The sequence below is a fragment of the Helicoverpa armigera genome, chromosome 25, assembly GCF_030705265.1.
Source record: "Helicoverpa armigera isolate CAAS_96S chromosome 25, ASM3070526v1, whole genome shotgun sequence".
Classification (NCBI taxonomy): domain Eukaryota; kingdom Metazoa; phylum Arthropoda; class Insecta; order Lepidoptera; family Noctuidae; genus Helicoverpa; species Helicoverpa armigera.
Window position 1 is genome coordinate 7,323,117 of NC_087144.1, and position 14,232 is coordinate 7,337,348.

The 14,232-nt window shown below is 34.1% G+C and overlaps 1 protein-coding gene across 7 annotated transcripts in view; it reads left to right on the top strand.

Annotated features, from left to right (window-relative positions):
• The first annotated feature begins 381 nt into the window (after positions 1-381).
• Positions 382-14,232, top strand: part of LOC110379485 (KH domain-containing, RNA-binding, signal transduction-associated protein 2) — a 213,625-nt gene continuing 199,774 nt past the window's right edge. For all 7 annotated transcript variants that reach the window (XR_010277766.1, XR_010277767.1, XM_064041545.1 and 4 more), the window contains exon 1: positions 382-564. The gene's annotated coding sequence lies outside the window, so the exon portion shown is untranslated. The remainder of the gene's footprint in view (positions 565-14,232) is intronic.

Sequence of the window (14,232 nt, forward strand, 5' to 3'; positions counted from 1 at the left end):
CTTTTGAGCTTTAACAAAAAGGCCTTTCTGCTTATGACGGTTAATAATTAAGTCACAAAAAGGTATATGGCCAAATCACTTAAAAGGCCAAAATTCGTCCCCAAAGTTGTTCTCCAATAAATAATTAAAAAACACCATTAATTATTTTCATAAGAAATTAATCGAATTTTCCGAACAGCACCATTGGTTACCTGCTAACATTTGTGCAATTTTATCCCGTAACTTTATTTCTACCGCATTTGAAATTCGACTTTCAGGTACTTGTCATAAAGTTGAAAATCGAAAGCGCTATATTGTGGCTTAAGTCGTTGTGAAAATTAGTAGAACAGCATGGAGGTGTTCTATCATTTTCTCGCAGCCAGTTTTCGTCCGGCGCTCAGACCGAACGGACGTATAAAATTCTAAGCGCTATCCTCGTCGCGTAATAAAATAATGTTCGTACAGTTATCGTGTAACTAAAAAAATAAAACTAAAAATTGATTGATTTGTTGTGTAAAAGTGACAGTTTTAACAACAAGATTTAGACAGAGCTTCTCAATCATCTGATATCGTCTTAGAAAAAAGGTAAGATTTTTCTATTCAAGATTTGTAACTGCGAGACGTTTCCGAAGGGTCCTTTTCACTTTCGTTTTAATGAAACGATGTATTTTGTATCGAAATGGTTAATTATACGGCTTTTCCTTGAGTTAGGAAACACGCAAATAGAATTTTTTCATTAAGCTTTTTTGTTTTTGACGTATTTCGTGTTTTCTTTCAATGAAATCATTTTTCCTGCTTTGCCGAGAAATGAATATAGATTTTTTGATATTTTCTCTTTATATTCAAATGATATTCGTTTTGCTATTTGGTATTTGAAAAGAGTCTTCAGAATAATGGACTTGGATATTTTTACCTGATTACCAACAGGAGAAGGTTCTGAATTTTGATGTTTATATTTTTTTATACTGTAGATAGGTAATAAAATGCATAAGACAAAACACAGTCGATAGCTTTGTAGGTTCATTATTGGATAAACCACACTACTAAGTTTGGTCGTGGTACTATATACTAAAAGAAATTACTAAGAAAATAAAGTCTGTTTCAGGCGCTTTTTTATCAATCTATTTTGGCTCTGATGCTTGATTGATATAAAATTGGTGAACCCTTGTAAATGATTTTTTTGTTATAGGTATCCTACGTACATACATTTTGTACCTTTATAAATTGTATAATGTAATCTGGTCTAGAGACTGTCCATTTGGGGAGATTAGACCATTACTATAATTAATAGTTAGGCTCCTAGCAGAGGACTAGGCTCAAACATTTAATATACCTAGTAGGTATGACAGACCAACCAATAACTTGAGGTTGATTATAAATTCCACCTGAGTCCCTAAGGAACTATTTGCTGCGCCTGGATAAAAAACAGCCCTTATCCATTCTCAGGCTTTGGTCTATCACAGTTTTCGTTTAAAATCAGTTTAGTAGTTCTAACGCGACAAACTACTACAGTTACTTTTTCATTTACAAATACTTTTATTTGTAAATGATAACGTTTTAAAACACAAACATGCAGATTATTTCTTTATCATTTTATTATAGTCTCCTTTGCTTTTCATTGTACACATTTGTTAAAATAAAGCAGCATAAGCAGCTTTCTCACAGAGAAATGTGATAAAACACGACAAATGTCTAGTAAAATAAAAATTACTTAACAAAACTATAGAAAGGGTGCCGTCAGTGAAATAGTACTGGGATTTACGACGGAGATATATCTAAGGGTTATACACACTTATTACAAGATATTCGATCTTAGCCCTTTTACTGTGGGCTGCAGGATTTTTTGACTGAGTTACCGCGGCCCTGGTACTAAAGGGCTTAAGAAGGAACATGATGGGTTTTAGTCAGTAAGAGTCTGACACTCCCTGCTCGCCCTGCACGCTGCTAACCCACAGCAAGAGGAGTCATTTCATATCAAAATCCTTTAATATCAGGCATGTGGATACATTAATTCGTGTGAAACAAGTTTGCAATTCTGAAACTTTTTGCATAATTGCTTGTCCGAAATGGTTGCTATTGACTTCAATTGTATTGAAGGCAATAGGCTATTTTTTGGGGGTGTGTGAAGTGATTTTGACGTTCGAAAATTGCTGATTTATCAGCCTAATTTGAATAATATTTGAGCTAGATACATTGGATAAAGATATTTCATAAGTGTAACACTGCCCTAAAGAAATATATTTTTTTCTGAGCCTCGTGTTCGAGAAACTGTCGAATCTATACTTATCATTGCGAATATCGTAAAGCTTGTCAAGGGGAAACATTCTTTTAGATAAAAACATTGACGTTTTAGCTACGCGTTTTAGTCAAAGAAATTGAAACATTTTTCTTAGGGTTCTTTGATAGTTTTTACTTAGAATTCGGTCGCTTGGAAGTGTAGATTAATGCGGTATTTTGTTGATGTTTAAAACTAAAACTAGTAATCCCTTTTTATCGTCATAAAACAGTCAGTCACCCTTCTCTGTGTGAGAGGAGGCCTGTGCCCAGCAGTGGGACGATAAAAAGGCTGTAACAGTAACAGTATTTTAAAACAGTCAGTTTTAACACTATTTCCTTGAACATGAGTGGAAAATATTACACAAGCGTGCCAAAAAATATACAACCTATACTTACCCTTAGTAAATAACATACGGAAACATATATTTCATAAAATCGGAACTAAGCTGTTCACTGCAGAATAGATGCTAAATTCACACCAAATATCATGTAAAGCTGTGTTATTACTGCCAATAAATTGCACTGTTTATGATAAAATACTTATTTATAAGTTCACTAGCTTCTACCCGTTATTTTCACCCGTTTGTTTCGTAGGAACTACTTCTCGTACCAGAATAAAAAATAACCTATCTTACACTGAAATACCCTTTCAGATCGGTAATTCCTGAAATTAGCGTATTCAAGCAAACACACTCTAGATTTTGTATCATTATAAAGATAAAAAGTATTAGCCCTTACTGAATGAATATTAAGTGTTTCTTAGGACATCATTGACTAATGGCGAAGAAAAACATTATGATAAACCACATATCGCCATCTGCCACGAGCGAGAGTGGTGATTGACGCTCATTCCATTTCTGTATGGGAAGAGGCCGGTGCCTTGCAACGGCATAATAAAAGGCTTACTATCTCTATATTACCTATTGAGTTACAAGCACTTACTAAGAAAATATAAAAAACAAACACAGCAGCAATAAAACTTTTTACGCCGTCCCATTTTATTTGCCATCAAGTGTATTGTTACCTAAATAACTCGATAATAATTTACAGAGTATTATATTAAATTCTTAGTACAAACATTGGAATCTAATATTCCTTAACTGTATAAATAAAATGTCTGTCTATCTTGACGTTTCAGAAATGTATTTGAGAGTAAGCACACTGCAAAATTTTAGTCGGCCGATGGTTTGTTTGGGCTCATAAATCAGTGTGAAGATGAATGGTACAACGCATATTATTAAGATCAGGTATTTAGCCGGTGTCAGACCGACTGAAAACTTTAATTGGAATTAAGATTTTCTTTAAAAATATTTTTTTGCCAACATCAGGTCAATAACATATGTATGTATGTATAAATAGGATATACTATTATGTAAATAAAAAAATATGATGTTATGCAAAATATCACAATTTCCGACACGAGTTAATTTCATCCATGTTTTTATATAAAAAAAAAACTTTAATAATTCTTTAATATATAAAACATCGTGTCAACCGACTGTATAGTCTTCAAAGTGGGGGAATGCTAAAGGAATTAATTGTAGCCTTCTATTTGAATTACAGAACAAAATGTTTTATTTATTATTTAGTTAAATATTAAATTAATTCGGCTACTGTAAGTTTGCTATTTAATGTTGCGAGTTATCAAAGGAATTTGAAGTTTGAGACTGTTTCTTTGGTTTGTCAATAGCTTTAATAAAATGAGTTAAAGGACACACAATATCTATACTAGGTACTATATATTTGTTTGTTTGTCCAAAAGGCTCTAAAACTACTCAACCGATTTTGATAATTCTACCACTGTTAGAAAGCTACAAAATTCTTGGGTAGTATGAGCTCTATTATATGGTAACGAGCAATACCTAGTTACCTGTGGACATGGGAAAACTGCGGGGCACAGCTAGTAATGTAGAATTACAATCTCCTTTAAAAAAAGTCATCCATCCTCCGAGCCTTGTTCCCAACTATGTTGGGGTCGGCTTCCAATCTAACCGGATGTACTTGAGTACCAGTACTTTACAAGGAGCGACTGCCCTATCTGACCCTCTCAGCCCAGTTAACCGGGCAACCCTATACCTTTTGGTTATACTGGTGTCAGACTTACTGGCTTCTGACTACCCGTAACGACTGCCAAGGATGTTCAACGACAGCCGGGACCTACAGTTTAACGTGCCATCTGAAACACAGTCATTGGTGACTAAGATATACTTAGAAAGTACATACAAACTTAAAAAAGTTGTATTGGTACTTGTCTGACCTGGAATCGAACCCGCGCCCTCATACTCGAGAGGTTGGTTCTTCACTTACAAGGTCACCACGACTTCCTCCTTTAAAAAAAGTGTTCCTTAAATAATAAACGTTCATTATAGTTCGAAAAACAAATAGAAAACAAAAACGATATCCTTACTTTAGTAAGTTGAACTCAATATTTTTATTTTATCCGTGTAGATTTTGAAAGTTCATTAAAAGTTTACTACATTATTTCTCTAGCGTAACTTCGCTAGAAATTTCTAGTATCTATGTAAGTTAGTATATTTTAACAGGATGGGGAAAACTTTCATTATAATAGGTATTTTAATAATGTTCAACCTTTTCTGCTCATTAAGTTTCCTTGTCAAACTAATATAATAACATTTTTAACCAAATTCTTAAAAATCAAAACCATTCACTGTGCTATTTTTATATTGACATTTACTTTTTTCCTTTCATTATGTCATGTACCTACATAATATTTCTTTTGTGATTTTTCATTTTCATATTTTCAAGTTGTCATGCTTCCATGTGATATTTGAGCGAACAAATGACATACTAAAATATACCAACGGCATTTTGACGCCCATTTTTATACTACAACTACTAAGCTGCCATCTTCGCCTGTGGTTGCAAGTTTTTAATGAAAATTAATGTACAGTTTCTTTGAAAAGCTTTAAGCTGCGTCTTAGCTTACTTCCAAGTTAGTCGGTCGACTGGTTTCAGCTGAGGAATACGGTTGATGTTTCAATCTTGCTGTAAGCTGTTCTAAGATTAAACTAGTTTGAATTTATTTTTGGTAAGTTATGAATGGGCAGGTTTTGCCGAATTATTAGATGTCTTCATTTTTTTGTACGAGATTAGCTTCAGCCAGCGGTTTTATCCGCGTCTTGTTGGACCTGTTTCGTGCACTCGGAGAAAAAGTATATCCTAAAGCCTTCGTCGATAAATGGGGCTATCTAACACTGAAAAAATATTCAAATCGCTGCAGTAGTTCTTGAGATTAGCGCGTTAAAATCTAACGAATACAAGTAACCCTGTATACCTATCTAATCTTTTAAAGCCCATTTTCACCGACAACATAAACATCTGTTATTCTTAAAACAACTGTTAACTTTAAAAATTGAACGTGAACATTCATAGTAAACACTTGTTTCGCTACTGATTTCAATCACCAATCGATCCGTAGTTTTGCGTTTAGAGATAATGTATCAACTACCACAATGTACTTTTTGTCAATAAACATTATTTATTTATCTAAAGTCAAAAACATGTAATAGATCGGTTATTGGAATCCGCATTTGATCAAACTAATGTTTATGTTATTGGTGTACTATGGCATAAGGCATATATTATTTTGAAATCCAGAAATACATAAAGTCTAGCTGTCAAGACTTACTTCGCGAGAGGGGATAATAAATTCAGTGGTTTATTCCGAGTCAGTGACTCGAAAAATATGTTATCCATACAAAATTGAGTTGTTTGAACATGTGACATTTTTGCCAAGAAATCATAGCGGCAAAGTTATAGTGTATAGTGTCATTATTAGCTACAGGCAATTACCCGCAGTTCCACCCACAACTTGGAAGAACTTCGGAAGAACGGGGTAAAATATAGCCTCTCTTACTTGGGAAGAGTGTAGCTTTCTAACTGTGAAAGGATTTTTCAAATCGGTTCAGTAGTATCGGAGCCTTTAGGGTACAAACAAACAAAAAACGTTTCCTTCCGCCCCCTCGTCCTCGGAGAACTACATCCCGCACCCGGTTAAAAAGTAGCTTATGTAATTTCTCAGGCTCTACACTACTTAACTGTGTACATAAATTACATTTAAAATGATTCAAAAGATCGGAAAATCCACTGGTGTTAAAGCGCTATTAGTAAAATGTTGCATGTGCTATCACAAGGCCTTTTTACCGACTGTAAAAAAGAAGTTCTCTGTCTATTCTGCTTTTTTTAGGTTTTTAAACCCACAAACTTTAGAACATTGCTAAACAAAGAAAATCCAATAACAGTTTTGTTAACATGCTTTAACCCCGACCACAAACCCGTTATATAGAGGGTGTAGTCAAATTATAACCCCTTTGATCCATGGCTACAGGGTGCTACTGCAAACTATTTGGTAATTGGCTGATCATGACTGGCAGAATCGGCTTTGTCAGTTACAACTAGGGTTGCTACCTTTTTCTGTTTTAGTTAAAGTACATTCGTTATTATAGGTAAGAAAAAAGTAACATATTGTCAAAATGAAGTACATATTTTTTTCTTTTTACTGCTTTTTGCCCTTTGCATCAAATTAGTATCTCTACTTAACAATCGCACAGCATCTTTAAAGTCTATAATTAAATTAATATAAATAAGTAAATATTTTTTTTATTCAAATTCAGAGAGTTTTTGTTTCTATCGTCTAACGATTTTCGTGTACTTTATTGTCATAATCTATACAAGTATTATAAAACGAAAACTTTGTTCGTAATAGATAAACTCAAAAACTACTGGACAGATTTTAAATAAATTATTTCACCATTAAAAAGCTAGATTACCTGCAAATTACATAGGCAATATTTTATCTCGCTGCTGCCCAGCTCCCACGGAACGCGGGTGAAACTGCAAGAAAACGGCTAGTAAAGTATAAAGTACCTACATTTACCTGAAATAACTTACACTACTTTATTCTAGAGTACGTATGGCAACCCTAGGTACACCTCTACATATGCAGTATCGAAGCTCTTTATATATGGGTATTTTGGCGATTTGAAAGGCAATGAAAGGTCATCCATTTTTTTATGTGTCGATGTTTTTATTTAGAAAGAGGTCAACCTTGTAATGAAGGTTTTATTAGTGTTGGAAATTGCTGTTTGTCAATAACTTGTTTGTTCCGTTGTGATATTTAGTATAGGCAATTTACTAACCAATTATTAACCACCAAATAAGAATAAAAATATATAAAATCAAGCACTGTGTAAACTATGCAGATTTTTTATATATTTTTATCGTGTGCCGAGGGGACTACTTCGCTGAAATCGATAAAAATAGCCTATTTATATGTTATTCTACTACACAAGCTATATTCCTGACAAGTTGAATTTCATCAAAATCTATCTAGAAGTTTTTGCGTAAAAGAGGTACAAACATCCATAAATCCGTACGTACAAACATGGGTAAAATATTATTAGCTTGATTTTCATATAGGTACATAATAAATCAGTCTTAATTACTCAAAACAAAGCAATATATCAAGATAATAAACTTATATATCGGAAATCTGCCAGTTCTCGCGTCAATTTATAAGGCTAGTTAGTATTTTGGTCAGCCAATCATGAGTAACTAAGTTACTATTCGGGCTATGAATTGATTGCGCAGATTCGTACATATATCAATACTAATGTGGTTTGAGAAATATCTGTATTTTAGCGTCAAAATATTATCTTTGATTGGTATTTGTGTTGTTCTTTTTTTGGGTAAATAAGAATGTAATAACATGTCTTATGCTAATATGACAATATGTAAAACATGTGTTATTTTATTATAAGTCTTATGCTTTACTGGTTTTCCACCGCGGGAATTACTTTGCGCATCTGGATAAAAGTAGTCTATAGTTTGGTTTATAGATGGGCTATCTAACATTGTTTCTCCAAATCGGAGCACTAAGTACATACTTTTTACTGCACTAAGCAGTTGTGATTAGAGCGATTAACTAAGTATATAAAAAAAGTTTATAATATTAGTACCTAGGTAAATATTAACCCTTTCAAAATCAAAATCAAAAGTCATTTATTCAAAGTAGACTGAAAATCAGCACTTTTTGAAACACAAATATACGCGAGACACAATTGATTTTCCATTGAGCAGAAAATCCACCAGTGTGAAAGTGCTATTACTGTGCTTATAATATTTTGTCATAAATATGTTTAATCAGTACATCATTAGGATTTAGAACATCCACTGGAATTTTACCAACAAACCTGCATCTATGCTCACATGAACCGCAAATTCACTAAAATAATAGACAACAAACACAAAATTAACACAAAACAAACAAAATGCATAATACATAATACACCGCATGAACTAACATTCACTATTATGGTTCCGTACAGAATTTGTCAGCTCACGGAGCGTGTAATGTAACGTCCGTAGTTGATATTGTGCAGTGTGACAAATAGACGAATTTCCATTATTTGTGGGTAAATTTAGATGATGTTATCACAGGTGGGGAAAAGGTGGGGTTGTGTTTGACCAGTTTTAGTAAGGCATATCTGTCAAAGCCAAGAAATATTTAGCTATATTTGTTTTTTAAATTTATTCGTTTATTATTTCAGGCACCTAGGGCCCATAGAAATACAAATACATATATCTCTATATCCCTATATTTTGTACCTTATTGATATTACTTCATTTTTATGCTATAAAGTCTGCTAGAGACTGATATTGAATGTAATCTCAACCCCTCAAACTTTTTATTGGGCCTGATTTTGAAATGTGCACAATGTGATCGACCAAACTACATATCATCGGCTTATACCTGAGTTTGAATTTTCTATTTTAAAAGAAGCATATATTGTCTAACAAATATTAATAGAATCACTAAAGATTAAATGAAAAAAAATCTTCATTAAAATATTTTGCGATTAAAAGTAACGTCCCCATTTTGACTCCAGAATTATGCGAATTCATTGAACACAATACAAACATAAAATATTCGTGTTAAAATCACAGAAATTCATGTAATTTGATCCCTCTAGGAATAACTGGAAACTGAGGTTTACAGTTCCATAGAATTTCGACTGAACACAATATAGTTACTGTTCCGCGAACAAATATTATAATATTCGTTGACATAATAACTTTATTATTAAATAGCTTTACTGAATGGAAGCTGAAACTAGTTATTTTGAAATAGTTTTGGGAAACCTATTCATGAACGTTTTTGGTGGATTTGTTTTTCAAATGAGTAGAACGTAAAATATATTTTAGTAAATTAATATCAAATAGCTGAATATTTTGTTTAATTTTTAATGATCCTATCTATTACAAGTTATGTTGATTTTGATTGGAACATCATAATTTTTATTTTCAGAGGTTTACAGAAGTACAAATATTTACGATAAAAATTAAAATCCTATCCTAGTAAAACTAAAAGCGTCAAAAGATTCATCCCCATCTAGTAGCTGTAGTCTAGGAAGTAATAATAACGTCAACTTTTATATTCATAGTTTTTTGTTTGAAATACTTTTACTTTTAATGCAATAAAATCTTTACCCTTTCTATCCATAACACCCTTACCTAATACGTCCCATCCTCAATTTCCCACCGTTTTCTCAAGTCATCCTCCCGAGCCTTACCCACAATAACCCTTTAAAAACTGACAAAGAATGTTGCCTTGTAAAACTGTAAAATTCGATACTTTCAGCCCCTTTTTCAGACCATTAACGTCGCCCCAAAATGCTTGAGTTTGAGTAATTAAGGCTATCGCACTTGTTGTAATAGAGCGATGTTATTTTAAATAAAACAATGGGAAGAAAATTGATCTCTTAAAATTCTTGCCGTGAAATTTTTTTGGAGTTTACTTTTTTTAGGGTTGCGGAAGGGTAAAGCGACCCTATTATAAAGCTTTGTTGTCCGTCTGACATCAGGTTGCATCTCATAAATCGATTGTTTGACAGTTGTTGTATGTATTCGATGATGTATTAGAAGTTGCAATACATGCCTACTAAAACCCGTAGGCGCAGCGTGAGCAAGCTCTCCCCTAGATGGATGTAGTTAAAGTCACTGGGAAGCAGTGGATGTTGCTGAACGCGTGTAGGAGACGCCTTTGTCCATCAGTGGTGACACGACGACATACTAAACATTTGATTTAAATATATAATTAAGGGGGATTGGAGCAGACGTGATTTTTTGTCGGTTTTACAGATAATGTTACGGAACCCTTTACTGAGCCAGTCCAAGACACGCTTGATCAGTTTTTTTCAGTTTGTGACTACAAAATTCTTTGTAAAAGTTTGTGGTTTAAATTTCTCTTTAAAGGTTTTTCGTTAATAGGCTTTTGTAGTGATTCGTGTGAGTCTATAGATGGTTTGACCTAGGTTACACAAAGGGTGTTGGCACTGCCATTGCTTTATAAAAGGTATTTTTTTAATGTATTGTTATGTTTTGTTTGATTTTGTGAAGGTCGAGGTTATTTGGAGGTATGAGTGTCCTTCAAAAGATGTCACATTTAAATTGGTACGTATTAGCTTTTAAAATTTTCATAACTAGCCGTTTTCCCGCGGTTTCACCTGCGTCCCGTGGGAGCTACTGCCCGCACCGGGATAAAATATAGCCTATGTTACTCGCAGATAATATAGCTTTCTAATGGTGAAAGAATATTTAAAATCGGTCCAGTAGTTTTTGAGTTCATCCATTGCAACCAAACAAACAAAGTTTTCCTCTTTATAATATTCTGTATTTTTTTTCACCTTTTTCCACATCTCATAGGCACTTCGCGCACCATCTAGGTGTCAAATATAAATCAAATTCCATAGCAATAAGTACCTATATCAAACAAATTCAGCTTGACTGTATTACTACAGATATATAATTACCTTATTCCAACATACTAAATAATTATTTTAAGGTATTATTACATGTCAGTTACCAAAAGTACTTATTTTAAGTTATAATTAAATCTCAATTACCAAAACTACTATACCACTTTATTTTTCCAAACCAAAAAGAAAAAAACAATATAAAATCGTAGACCACTTCCCCAGCAGTTAGGTAGCTACGGAGTGGAAACAGTTACAACTTTGGCTCAAAGTTCTCGCCTCACAGTGAGGAATGCTCGCTCTATTTCAGCCGGTTAAGTGACTCTGCAGAATGAGATATCTCTATTAAATTGAGCTGTTTTTGGTAGAGGTTTTGTAAAGATGATCGCTTAATTGAACAGTTTTTGTGTTATAAAGAGATAAAAATGTGTAATTTTTCTCATATATATTTCTACATGAGACTGGACCGATTGTATTTTAATACATTAAAATGCAAAAGTTAGTATGTTTGGAAAATGGCTCAAAATGATTTAAAAGAAGCTAAGGCACATTGGACTAATGTAAAAAATCATATTTTATGGTTCATTCAAATGCAGAAATCTCGCTGAAAAATAACTGAGTATCTATTTACTGCCCTCGTTACCTATTTACGTTCAAGACCCAGATAATATACTAAATCCCTTTTACTTTTCCTACTAAAACAGGGAACAATAACAACCCTATTCCTTATATTAAACCCTGGAGCACCAGAAATCCCCACTACTACATAAACCTTAACTTTTAAGACCCCTGACCCCTCAAGATGGAACGTGTGAAAGAAATGATAAATCACAACGCCAGCGGAAATTAAAAAGATGCTTTATGACCAAGAGATTAGGGTCTAATTTAGATCGAACGGTTCCTTGATCCCTTTTGTGATAAGTTGATGTGCGTTCGGGGTAATGAGATTAATCTATACTAATGTTGTAATGTTCAAGAGTTTGTTTGTTTGAACTCTGGATGTACAGGACAGATTTGAAACATTATTGAGGAAGGCTACTGGCTACTTTTTATCCTTATGCGCGGAGTAGTTCCCACGGGATGCGAGTAACGCCTCTGGGAGAAGGTAGTATAAAATAAAAGTCGTATTGGTCGAATGGGGAAAGCACATGTCTCTCTGTTATTGTGTATTTAAAAACTATAAAACTACACTATAAAAAGTTGCAAATTCTTTAGCCTGAAATGGATACTTTTTACCCAGTTTCGGCTAACAGCTAGTTCCCCTAAAAAAGCGTAGATTAAAACAAATGAACATCATCGACGTCATTAAAAAAAAAAACAAACTCAATAATCCTGCCTGCTTGAAACCGAACCCAAGTTCAACAAAATCAGCCAAAAAATCACCGAAAATTAAAAACTTTTCGAATCCCAAACTTTTTTCACTTAAGCCTAAATATCGGGTTACACGAACACAACGTTTGTCGACAAAAGCATTACGTCCGCAATCGATCACGGGGCGACCTACAAAAATAAAAATGGCCACATTTGATGCATCACCATCTACCATCCCTATCCCCATCCCCATCCCTGATTGCGGGATATAAAAAGAAGGATAATGGCGGATTGTGACGGAATTATTTATGTACGCTCATTGTGTAGATTTAGAAGTGCGCTTTTGTGGCAAAAATGCTGTTTTGTAAAGGTGTGAAAGTCAGATTATTATAAGGGTGTAAAGATACGGTAAAGATACTTATATTTTTTTTAAGTTGGTTTTTCTTGCCTGTGTAAAAGGCACCCGATTCAGGATAAGTTAAATATTTGAGATTATAATTTAAGGCATTAATTAAGGAAGCCGACGCCAACATATTTTGGGAAAAAAGGCTCGGAGGATGAATTTTAGGCATATTATCTTATAGGGTATGGCATTCTAAATGTAGTTACCTATTCTTAAAATTAATAACTGTGAAGAAAATATCGTTGAGGGAAACAGAACTTCAGCATGAAATTGCCAACCCAATGTAAACAAAAGTAATTAACGCATATGCCCTCTCTGTAAGAGAAAACGCCTGTGTCTTACACTCGTTCAATAAAAAGGTTGATGACTATTAAGCATATGCTTACTTTGTTTCTCAGCTAAAACATGCATGGGTGACAATATTCTCAACACATTGACGCTAAAAAATATATTATACATTATAAAACCCCTTTCTTAGACTTTGATTAAGGGAACAAAAAGCACCTGTGTTCACAATATATCTATCACCACATTACCGCATCTCAGTGACACGGCAAAAATACGCGCACCATATTTCATATCCAATTTTCGTTCGCGGAACCCCAAAAAAACCGATTGATATTCAAGATGTTAAAAGAGCTATCGCTCATAATTTTGGTTCCGCGTTTCCGTATTAGAGGTTCCGCACACTAATCATTTTTACGTGAACTTTCTTACCACGGAGTACCTAAGTCAAAATAGCGGAGATGCCATAATGCAGGTAGGTCGCGCCTTCCTCTAGGTCAAAAAGGTACAGTGGGTATGACCTTAACGATCAGTTGGGGGTGAACTAACGAGGCGTTCGAGTATACATCTTAATACATCTGTCAACGATTTTTGTTATTATAAAAATATCCGGGCCCAGAGAAGGCGTATAAGAGCGAAGACAGTAACGTTCCTCGTCCCCCGCGCTCCCGCATTTTGGCGCGCTACTTTCTTAGGAGATTTTCCGTTATGGCACCTCCGCTAGTCATTTTGTTCTCCATGTTCGGTACCCATATCAGGAAAAACCGCTTGATCGTATGATTTTCTTGGAATTATATTTGGAAGGTGCTTGGATTTCGATTTTATTCGAATACGGAAGTGTTTGAGTGTATTTCTGTGGAAAATGCATTGTTAGTATAATTTTTGCTGAAGGCGGAATTTCGTCGACGGATTACATAAAGTCGTTGCGTATTGCTCAAAACTTTTCGGAAATGTAGGTATAACAGCATTTACCTACAGGTACAGTTTAGAAGCTCAAAAATGTTACATAGATATATAATGCTTTATGTAGTGCCTTCGAAGATAAAGTCTGTGCTAGTATTATAAAGTTAAACACAGTAATCTTTGGAACCACTATTTGATAAATTGTTTCAATTTTAACGCCCTCGTATCGAGAGAGGCTTTAGGGTAGTTTTTAGACGGCGCCAAGTTGCGCTAAGTATTTTTAAAGGGTTGCCATCAAAG